Raw genomic sequence first — 12,224 nt, 5'->3', positions numbered from 1 at the left:
AAAAAAAAAAACAAAAACCGCACACAAAAACATTGTGGAAACTATGGCATAAATTAAAAATAAATCAGGAAGCAGTGAATATTCTGGCAGAAAAATCTGACAGCACAATCTTCAAACATTTTAAATTTTCAGATTACTCTCTCTTAATCTGATCTGCGTGCCAGGTCAGTACTAACATTGCTCAAAGTATTCCCGAGAAGTTGTTTATTGAACTTGTATCTCTAAACTAAATGCAATTTAACAGCATGAGGAGCTGTATACAGAACATTTCAATCAATGTACAGCCATAAAATACCAAGAATTTAGAAAGCAGTAATGAGAGATATGCAAGATATTAAATGTTCTTCAGGAATTATTATAGCTATTCTATATTTTATCGGGTTTTAATAGCTAAGCAGGTTATTATCTTGTGCAATTCCACATGTTGGAATTACATTCATAAGTGGTTTTTGAGAGGTGATGTGGTATTGTGAGGAGTAATATAAAATACTGTTGTTTACTTTTTATTTACATAAGTTGCCCTGAAAGCAATGCTTTTTTATTTCCATTGGAATTACAACAAAGAGAACAATAACACTGATAGAGCAAGTTCTCTGCTACAAAACACCATTTTCTAACTCAGTAACCACTATTAGCTCTACATTTTCACCGGCAATGAACAAGAGCCTGCATGCTGCACTCGTAACAATCTGCACCAACAGAGGTGCTGAAACCCACCCACTGCCTCACAGTGCTCACATCCACTCTTAGATCTCCATGCATGTTCAGCAAATACGAAGGAATGTCAGTGGGAACCATTGTTTTCACAAAGAGGAACTTGATTCCACACTTATGCATCGTAAACCTTCTACATCAGACACAATTTTGTCAGACTGCACCTCTGCTGCTATCTGTCACATGGCAACAAGATGTAATGGAATATTGATGGGAAGGTTCTTCTACTGCCATCCCACCAACATCCACCTCTTACATAGTGAGCCAACGTAATAAAATAGGAGGCATTCCTTTTGGAGCATCCTTCAAAAATTTCTATACCAAACCTCCACAGACAGCAATCTTGTTAACTTGTTATAGTTTGAAAATGAAGCTATAAACTAGAAAAGCTTTGCTTGCTTTTAATTTCCCTTTTAAGATCTGGCAGCCTTCTCAGAGCAAAGGGTGATGTGGAGTATTCCAGTGTTATCTTCCTGCGTCTCTAGTGCAGACAAATGTAGACATAGACCTCATTCTAGCCTGTTATAGACATAGTGGGACAGGATATTATGTAATCCATCTTACAGGAAAATTCACTGATCCTAGGAGATATAAACGATTCCTGGGTATTGCATAAGTTGAGATAGTTTAAGACTGGGAACATTCTCATTTTTCTCACCACACTGAAGCTGGTGATCTCTAATCTTCTGCTTGGCTCCTATGCCTAGTTTCAGAGGTTTTAGGAGAGATTGCTGCTTAACATTTAACTTTCACTATCTGGCTGCCGAGGGACTGATCAAGTCATCTTAAAATACTGGGCAAGATAAATTAGATGCTTAATTTGTACATCAGGAACTGCAGACAGAGTAATTTAAAAAGGACATTTTCATAAAGTAAAATAGTTCTGTGCACATATTAGTAATTGCCTGTTCTGCAAAATTATTGATAGATGAGCTCTGGGTTTTGAATCTACTTAAATTAATGTTTGAAGGATAGTGCGTGAAATATAGACAACAAAAGCCACCAGAAAACTTATAATTTTCAACATTAAAACACATTTAATTTTTATTTTTTTCTATCTATATCCATTATCTTAATGGCCGTATATAAAAACAAATATAAAACAATGCATATGATTCAGGTAGACAAACATTCCTTCCAAAATGAAAAGGAGATTTTAGACATCTGGAAACAGAATGCTATGTACTTGCAAAGGACCTTCATCTATAAATGAATTATTGGCACTGTGTCCCTCTCCCAGTGATTGCTGTTAGGACTCCAAGGTCCATTGTTCATCTTATTCATAGACCAAATTCCTTATGCCTTTATATTTGCACAGCTGTACTGTGCTGGACTTGGTGAAGGTTGTTTTGATCTAGAGTATGTAGACATACGTAACACCAACAGTGTGGTACTAATAACCCAACTTTATGTATTCAGTTCATAAACCCCAAATTGACATTAAGGCCTTAATTAATCCTTCATATGTAGTTAGGGTGTTTTTTTTTTTTTTTTGTATCTGATGATATGCATTTTCCTCTTGGTTTTCATCTTTCATCATGTACTTTTTTGTTTATCTAATTATAACCCAAATTTCAATGAATACAGTAGTTGTTAATTCTAACTGGACAGTATTTTGTTTTGACGTATCCCATGTAAACAGGCTGTTGCATTTGAGTTTTCTGTGAGATCTTTGATTTAATATGTGTATCCTGATATTATTTAGCTACTTTTTGTCCCCCATCATCATGCTCAGTGCAAAATATGAAAACTGATCTTTGTATTTCTCAATTTTGTCTTAACTTGGTCTGTTTTAAAGATTCTCCATTTTCCTCAATATGGCCTGAATGCAGTTATGTTTAGGGAAAGATCTTTGCTGTGATTTCTTGTTCTTGTGTCTGGTCTTGAAGAATGTAGTTGTTGTGCACGTTTTTTTTCCCTATTTCACAAACTATTTTAATGTATTGCATCTCATTTACACATTACTGAGAAATATAACTCATAAAGGGCAAAGAGTTAGCTGGGTAGCATTCTTGAAAACATATGCATGTTACATGTCAGCATGAGTAAATAGAAATACATGTGAATTTTCAAATTAAATAAGTAAAAATTTGGGAAGAGTAATATCTAATATCATTTAAAATGTTTTAATTTTCATTTTATATCAAATAATAATCTATAATTATATGATTTTATGATTCCAATTTGTGTAACAAACAGATACTTCTAGATTTGCAGCGTATTTGTGGGGACAGATGAGAACAAATACTAGATCCAGCAATTTATCCTGTAGAACCCTGCTTCTGTTAAAGTTTTCTTTGAATTAGAAAAATGTAACTAGATCATAAGATTATTCATTTTACATAATATCACTAACACACGTCTTCCAGGAATATGTATTTTTGCCTATGTTTTGTTCATACAGGCTGTGCAGAGCCATTGATTTATACAAATCCCAACAGGTAAGATGTATCCTGGAACAGTGTATAAATTTGATATGTCCCTGGAGGAGCAAAGGTGGAAAGGAAGGCCACAGAACTGTATTCACCATTATTACTCATTTTATTCATAATAAAACCACTTGAATCTATTTTTGAACATCTGAGTGGGGCAAGCAACAAATCTTGGTTTTGAAACTGTAACGTTGTCTCAGTTGCCTTCTTGATGCCTGTCGCCTTCTGATAGGAAATCTTAGATAATCTCAGTTTTTTTATTTTTTCCTCTCAGTTTCTACACCTTATCCTATCCTATCTAAACTGTCTGCCATTGGCCCTTGATTAATATCCCAGAGGCCAAATTTGTTTCCTTCTTGGACAGAAACAATATTCAGTTTTACAAGAGACAGTTACTGTCTGTTTGCATTTCCTATATTTAAGGAGGTGCTGTAGATATTTCAGTACCCTAAGGGCATCTTTATGTAATGATTGCTTTTGGGCAGAAGCAATTAAAAATCCCGCTGCATGCATATGATGCTTAGTATAATAAATGAGGGCAAATGCAAAAGAATTGCAATAAATAAACTAAACACAGGAGAGTACTGGATTCAGCATATAATTAATAGAAAAACAGTTGCTATAGTAGATATTCGTACTTATAAATGCTTTGTTGTTTTTGGGAATGCTTTTGGTACAAGCTTGTCTTGGAATGCTCAGTCCTTAGTTTGCAGATTGCCTTTTCTCACTTGGATTTGTGCTATAAATAAATTCTTCCATTTCAATAAAGTCTTTAACTTTATATCTGCTAAGAAGAATAGGAATTTGTGTGGAAAACCTTTTTCCAGGACTTGGTAAATAAAAGGTAAATAAGATTTGGAGTCCACAAGTATTAAACTTCTCCATCATATCCTTCATTTTTAGTCATTCTTTATATGATCAACTCTTTCTTTTCTTCTCCCTTCACGCCCCCAGAAACACAAACACACTGCTCTACATTCAGCTCTACACATTGGTTTTCACAAATTTCTTACTCTTTGTCTACCTCTCTGGTAATCTTGGCTTAAGATAGTAAATAGTCTTACAGCCACTTTTGGTTTATTTCCTTCACATGCAACCTTTTCAAAGTGTATTGCATAGATTCATTAAAGCCATTGTGTGATCTAGATATCTAATGTTCTTTACCTCATACTGTTGTTTAGGCACCTAATTCACTGTAGAGCTTCAGTGAACCTGAAAGAGGTCTGTCTTACAATTCTGTAAATGTAACTTTCAGTCTCTCATCTACTTTCATCACAATAGGGCAGATTCTGTTCATGTGTATTAAGTAGATTTTTTTTTTAAGTAGATTTTCTAGGATAAAATGTATTTGAAATACAGTCACAAAGTCAGGATGAGAGATTTCCCTTGTAAGCAAATCATAGTTGGGGATGGCCTTTAGTCTTTCCATGAATATAAAATCTAAAATGAAGTTCCACAACTGATTTCATTACGCCTATGCTAGGCTGTGTGTGGATAAGTTCTAGTTTCCTTCTAAGACAGATTGTTAAATATCATTCTGCTGTTGACTGAATTCTAATGGCATTTTTTCATATTCTGTAGAAAGAAAATAGGCAGTTTTAAAAATAAGGCAAAAAAAATCAGAATTTAAAAAGTGAAAGGAGGAAAGTATGTCAGGTAGGAGAGAGCATCTTGTGAATTAATGTAAATCTTACAGTTTTTCAGAAGTCTTCACATTTTAGTATTTTGGAATTTACTTGTATCCTCAGTTAAACTGACATCCTTGAAACCTTTAAGGCAGTGCATCATTTGTGTATTTTTAGACAAAGTGTCTTTGAGCAGATTAGATATTCCTTGTGATTACACCACTTCAGGTGAAAATACCAGCATTTTCAGGTATTGGGAATTGGGTGTTTTTCTTCTCTTTTTAAGGAGCTTGAATTTACAAAGGAAGAAATACTGAAGGTGAAAACCAAATTATTATTCAGTTAAGACTGATTCAATTTTTAAAGTTTTATCTGCTCTTTAGAATAACAACCCCTTTCTTATGGGTCACTGGCCAAATGGTCAGTGGGGAAATGGAGGGATTTTGATAATTTTCTTGGTGGGGAAAAAAAAAACAAAACTGTTTTTTTTCAACCTGTAAGAGTTGAATACAGCTGATTCAGGAACATTATCTGTGGATAATGGCAGTTGTTAAAGCAGTGGCTTAAGGCTATCACATCTAGTTTAAATTCTTTGCTTTTCTGATCATTGAGATCTTGGTGAAACTGCACAACTCTTGCAAGAAAAAGAAATTAAAAAAAAAAAAGAAAAGAAAATCCTATTACTTGCTGATTTACCATTCTTTTAGAAAGCCATGTCATCATTAAGCATGGTCTACTGGACAGGAGAGTATCCAGTGTATTCATTAAATATCCCAGTATTAATCAGTAACCGTGAAGTTGCTGATCCTTTGTGTTCCATTTGTTCACTTCTGAACTAAAGAATTTCATTTTGTTATAGCTGAAGTGCAATGGAAAATCCAGCCTTAACTAATTAGAGTTATATTTTTAAATGAGCTCAATGCTCACTCATTTTTATTTTGTCCATTTTAACAGGAACAATTTGGTGGTTCTCAGGTTGAGTTGTTTCCACTAACAATCATGGGAGTGTGTTTGTGGTATTTTTTTGGAGGGCATGGGGGAAATTGGTCACTTCTGACAACATCTTCTAGTCTTTATGAGATGGAAAACTTCTAGATTTTTTTTTTTTTTTAGTCAATGCTGATTTAGAAATGTCATTGTATGTCCATCTTCATATCATAACACCATCACTGACTGTGATTTCAGGATGATCCCAGTGCTTGGTTCCCTAATTGTTCATAATACAGGGGGATGGCTAACTACCCAGTGTAAAGGCACTGCAAGTTTGTTAATCAGCTTGCTTTGTAAGTGTTGCTTCTTACAAGGGCTTATATCATTTTTAACCAATTGTTAACGTTTTATACTTCATTGGTTAGTTACTAAGATAATGTACTTGAAGCAGGAAGCTGTCAGTTGTGCAAATTTTACAGGGCCCCTCTCATTAAAAGACACATCTAAAGCCCATTGAAGTTAATAGGGAGCCTATTAAGTTTTCATCAGACCTTAAAGCAAAAAAGATTTGGACTTCTATACAGGCAAATTAATTGGGAGAAGGAAGAGGATGCATAGCTTCAATGAGCCGAGCAACTGGCAGTGTGTTTGTCTGTTGAGGTCATTGGTATTGCATTTGTGCTGAACTCAGTCCCTGAATATTAAGTGCAGGAGCATTGCAGGGAGATGCAGGGAGACATTTTGACCTTTCAGCCATGAAAGACAAAACATTTGTTTAGCACATTTGTCCTGGGTTTTGCTGAGGCCAGTCTGTCCAGCATCACTAATGAAGTGGCCTCCAGAGGGTTTACCAAGTATACGGGTTTTGTCTAGAAATGTAAAAATAAAAAAATAAAATAAAGTATATTGTTTCATACATCAGTTCCTGGGACTGGGGGCAGTAACTGGGGAGAGCAAAGAAATAGGGAGAGACAGGATTGACTCAATTATTCATTGATCTGTGGCTCTTGTGTAGTCCTTTTTTGGGGGCCAACTTTCACTAGATGGCACAACTAAAAGCCTATGTTCTCAGTGTGTCCTGTCTTGTGCAGGCCAAGAGTAAACTTCACTTCATATAGGTGCAGAAATTCAGTATAAGTAAGGTACATGCTTAGCATGAAATAAAACCTAGACAGAGAATGAGGCAGATAACATCTTTTCAAATGTGGAAATTCAAAGTATCCTCACAAACCTCTGACTTGGATTTAAACAAATAAATAAATGAAATTGAAAAACTGTGAGTTCAAAGCAGTGTATTAAAACTAGAGTCTTTTTTAGTTTTGTATTATATTTTTTAAATCATTAGCAACCATTGTATGTGGCAGTTGTGCTAATACTGACTTACTGAATATAAAGCGTAATAGAGACATTAAAGTAATTTAAAACAAGTTTTAATTCTTAAAACCATAGATAACTTGGCACATGCTAAAATATACTTTTCTGTTCAGTTAACCTCTTTCAAAATATTTTTTAAAGTTTTTTTTATCAGATTTTATCAGATCATATAAGAGTTTGGTAGCTAAAATGTGCAAGCAGTTTTATCATGTCAGAAACAGCCAAACATCACTTATCTGCAGCACTGAAATCAGAGCTATGTGCTGTGAATACATTGAATATTAACATGCAGTGTTCACTCCCTTCCTACCTCTCAAGCAAAATGAAACTGAGCTGCTGCATCAGATTATCCTTTTTATAAAAGTATTTTTTATGAAGTGAATATTGATTATTCTCTCTGCATCCCCATTTGGAGGTTAATTTAGTCAAACCACTTGAATTGTGGCTATGGTCTTTCTATGGGTGAGATAATTAAGGAGTTTGAAAACTAGGATTAAGAAATCATTATAGCAAGTTTAGTTTCAATTAACATTATAAAAATTGCTATTTTAGCAAGTAATTGACATCTGATTAACATATTGCAAGTTATAGCTATTTAGGTATTGAATAAAATTTTATAGCTTGCTTACAATTTACTGAAAGACGTACATAATTTTCTTAATTTGTATGGTAACTATCCTTATCTTTTACAGGTGTTTGCTCAGGGCCATAACTTGTAGGGTGTGCTAAGATTATTTTATTAGTTATAGTTAACGTTGTCAATATGATTCAAAAATCAATGAGGCAACACATCTGCCATTTTTCGATGGTCTGAACTTAAACATTAATGAGATTGTTTTATTTTTTAGTTCTTTGTGTGTTAGTTTTGCGGAACTAGTCAGTTTTATGTCTAAAACTGAGCACAATAGTAGCTTTACTTTGAAAAACAAATGAAACTAATTTGTTAGCAGCTTTACTTTGAAAAATGAATGAAACTCATTTGTAAAAAAAATACAATGATGAGACTTTCTGATGAAAAAAGTAATAAAAGTGCAATGCATGCAAGCATAGTGCGTGCTCAGATCCAGTTATTTTGTTCTTGAACAGTCTAAATTAAATACTATAAATTTTGTCTATGAAATGTAAATATTATGAGTTAAATCTAGCTGCATAAAAATATAAGTTAAAAAGGAAAAACTGCCTTTCAGTTTCATCACTGGACTCTCCTACGTATGGCATGAAATATCTCACTGAAAAGGTTTTTCAAAAGACGTGAATGACAGAACTAAATGATGCTATTTCTTTCTTTCTTTCTGTTTCTTCTAATACAAATCAGAAAGAAAAATCTTAACCAAAAGGAAAATAACTGGTTTATGTGACATGAAAATGAGTAAAGGTAACGTATCTCTTTTGTGAAAGAGCCTGCACTTCTTGGACTCCTAGTCCAGCAGATTGGGGGTATTACCAATGGTAAAGGATGACTTGTGAAGGGTGTAGTACTCTGTTCCCACTGAAATAAGGATTTTACTATCATTAAAAATGGCCATTAGAATTTCCATTTAATTCTAAGGAAGATCTTTGGGCATTGATGAGATAGGCATTTTAATCTGACCTTTTATTTTAGAGATCTAAATTCAGTATTTCCAATCCTGATTGGCATGAATGGCATCCCACTAGCAGGCTGAGATTTGGCCTCCTGTGAGAAGGAGAATGAATTATTCTCCTGCGTGAAATTCTGAGTGCTTTGGCAGCCTTTGAAGCCGGTAAGAAGCCACGTGTCTATATCCAGTGAATGCAGTATATTGAAGGTCTTTGGGAAGAACTTTAAATGCATTTAGGAATCTCAAGAGTTTCAATCAGAGTCTGAGGGACCTAATTCACTGTAAATTAAGCAGTGTTCAGGTTCTGATCTGCGTTGGTACTGCCAGTGACTTTCTCAAATATGTAGAAATATGGTCCCCTCAAATTGACCCAGGCAGAAAGGTCCCTGCACCCCATTGGCCCTGGGGGGGGAAAAAAAAAAAGTAACCCTCCAATGTGCTATAAACCATTCATTTACCCCTTTTAAGGAAACCAGAGCACACCACAAGCTTATTCCCCAAATTGCAAACTGAAATCTGTTTGGATGAGGATCATTACTTCCCTCCCCCATCAAAGAAAACCGATTTGTCACATTTGAAAGATTTACAGTGCAGTACTTCCCTCGTGTCAGCTTTTGTAAGCAGCATTTTAAAGCAAAACAGAAGAGTCTACTAGAAGTTCACTAGATGAACAAATACCTTATATTCATTCCTTTGCAAAAAATAAACAAAAAATCACTTCAAAATTTGGATGATGTGGGAAATGGGGATTAACTAGGCAGTAAGTGAAAGCAAGCTACAGCCCCGAGCACGTTTGTAATTAGGTAAGCTACAAACACTTTAATAATGAGTGGTATAATAGAAATTCTGACAGGTTCTGTGCTGCAGAAGCTTGTGGGCACTACTGTAATAAATGAACAGAGATCTATTTGATTTTTTGTTAAAAGCGAGAAGCCCCAAGAGTTCTTTGTTACTTCATTTAGTACTTGGTGAGGCTGTTTATATGAGACTTTCCTCTGCATTTTAAATCACTTATTGCTGCTTTGGCGATGTCTGCTAGATTCCATTAGGTTCATTAGCTCTTCTGAAGAGCATTGCTCTTTGGAAATAGCTGAAACAGCTGCCCTGTGTAATTTTGTTATTGCTTTAATTTACTCAGAATTCTGTTTTAAAACTCCAACTGTCAAATACAAAGTGGAAAAAACAATCAACATAAAAGCTTTTTCTACCTTAGTATGTTTATGTATACGGTTTGTGGGATGTGTAAGAAAATAAGCAAATGTAGTTTATTGTTCTCTTCTAAGTGATTTCTTGGAGCTGGAAATGGTGCTTCTCAAAATGCGGTCTGTGGATCCCTTCTCTGTGTGGCGAATTCTCCTCTGCCAAGCTACTTCTCTCACATGGTGAAACATCTGTCAGTCTCCAAGCAGAGCTGCATTCTGTCCAGCACAACTTGCTCACTCCTAGCTCTTAGCCAAATAACACAAGATACCTAGATATGTGTTGTGCTATTTGTCTGTCAAGCTTTCTTAGGACTATAGGGTATGGTTTCACTGATTGTATTGGTCTGACTGCAGGGTCAGACGCATCAACCCATTTTATAAAGTTCGTGTGTCAACAAGATGCTTCATGTGTATTCTTGCTGCTTACAAGAATATCAAATTGGTTACTTTTTATAGTACTAACTAGAGAGAGAATGCAGGAAACGTCCTGCTGTTGATGAGTACTGATTAGAACCACGAAACTACAGAACAGGGTAAACTGAAGAGAGCAGTTCTGGCAGCAACTCTGGTTCAGTATCTCTCATAGAAGCAACTGAATAATGTCAACCTAAAATTTGGCTGCTTTTTACAGTGAACCTAAAAATACAGTACAAAAGGACTAAATTCACAAAGAAATTACCGCTTTATTTCATGGAGAAAAAAAATGTCACTGTTCAGAACACAATTTTTTTCTCACATTTTGATTCTGCTCCAATATCATCTCCTTGCTGATATGAATCAGACATCTAAAAGGGTACTGTTTTAAGTAGGATGCTGGTAGGAGTCATAGGCAGAGCAAATCCAGATAATATCTTTAGCCAATTAGAAAAGTCTGTGAGTAACGTCTGGAGAGTAGAATGCATGTCTGCTTTTTCCATAAGGTTATAAGATTATGTAATGTAAATTAAATATTGGAAACTAATCAGAAAGATGTTTCCCTTCAAACGTATCTAGGAGAGGGAGTGAGACTTCATAAAACTGACAAAGAGATTATCCTCTCTTATGTTTCATGTTCTGTACTGGAGCATGGAATAAAAATCTTGATGCATCGTAGAATCGCTCAGGTTGAATCTTGAATAAATGGAAGAACCTGAACATGTATTTTGAGATTACATTTTTTTTTAAAGAATATATGTGGACCATTTAATTTTCAATTGAATGTTCTCTAAGAACTGATTCAATAAATTGATCTGCTATGTTCTTTAATTATATTCTATATAATTTTTTTGCCTTCTATTTTTAAATAAACAGTTCCTCTCCTCCTCTCCCCTCCTTTCCCAGCAAACTTACTTCCATATAGTTTGTTTAAGATCTGTGCAGAGCTTAGAGTTAAATAACATCTGTTGCTGATACCAACATTTGTTTGGAAGCCAAATGTTTTTCAGATGTATAAGCTGTCAGCTTCAGAGAGGGGCATTTTGCAGGTGACTGTTAAAAATCAACACACAGCCTGCAAACAGGTGAGATTTATGGGCGTGGATAAATATCTCTTTCAGTCAAACACCACTAGATGATCTTGTACCATTGTGCTGCTGTCTGTCTAGATACTGAAAATGATAATTGGCAATTAATTGACTTGGTCTTGGTGCATGGAGTGGCTGTATTTCAGAGACAAGCACTGAACAAGATATATTGCTTTACCGTTACTTTTTTTGTTGTTTTTTTTCCCTTGCTGTTCTCACTTCAGCTCTTTTTCAGTGTTCGTATTTTGTTAAATGCATGTAAAACAATAATTGATACAAAAACAAGTGTCCAACATAATATTTCTTAGGATTTCCAAACATTTCATTTTAGAATGTCAGTAGTTGTAGCACTGTTTTCCTGGTAGACTTTCAAGAGTATACTGAGACTGGCTTGATGTCTTTTTCTTCTTTGAGTAACAAAGTACTATACAATTATCTTTTAGAGCCTCAATACTTATAGACAGCTTTGAAATGAACTCTGCTGGAAAATAAGTACAATAAATACGTATACATGAACAGAAACCAAACAATAGATACAATTACTTCACAAAAGAGAACCTAAAGATTTGTAACACAAGATGCAATGGGATTTTTTGATTCATATCGACGTTATGTATTATAACCTGTACCTGTATTTGCTTAGTGTATTTCACAGTGACATTTTCTCTGCCCCTTATGCTGAGTGACAGTGAATCCAGGTGGGCAGAATCTTTGATGTGGCACATCAGGGAACAGAATTTCCGTTGCTTTTTTTGTTATCTTTTCCACTAGGCAGGCTACTAATACTTTCTTGAAAACACACATAACCAGTCTGTTATGCTGATGCATTCATTAAGTAAACTGAAAATCCTGAAGTGCTAATCTA

This window comes from Meleagris gallopavo, chromosome 13 (genome assembly GCF_000146605.3).
Source record: "Meleagris gallopavo isolate NT-WF06-2002-E0010 breed Aviagen turkey brand Nicholas breeding stock chromosome 13, Turkey_5.1, whole genome shotgun sequence".
Classification (NCBI taxonomy): Eukaryota; Metazoa; Chordata; class Aves; order Galliformes; family Phasianidae; genus Meleagris; species Meleagris gallopavo.
Note: the sequence above shows the minus strand (reverse complement) of the source record.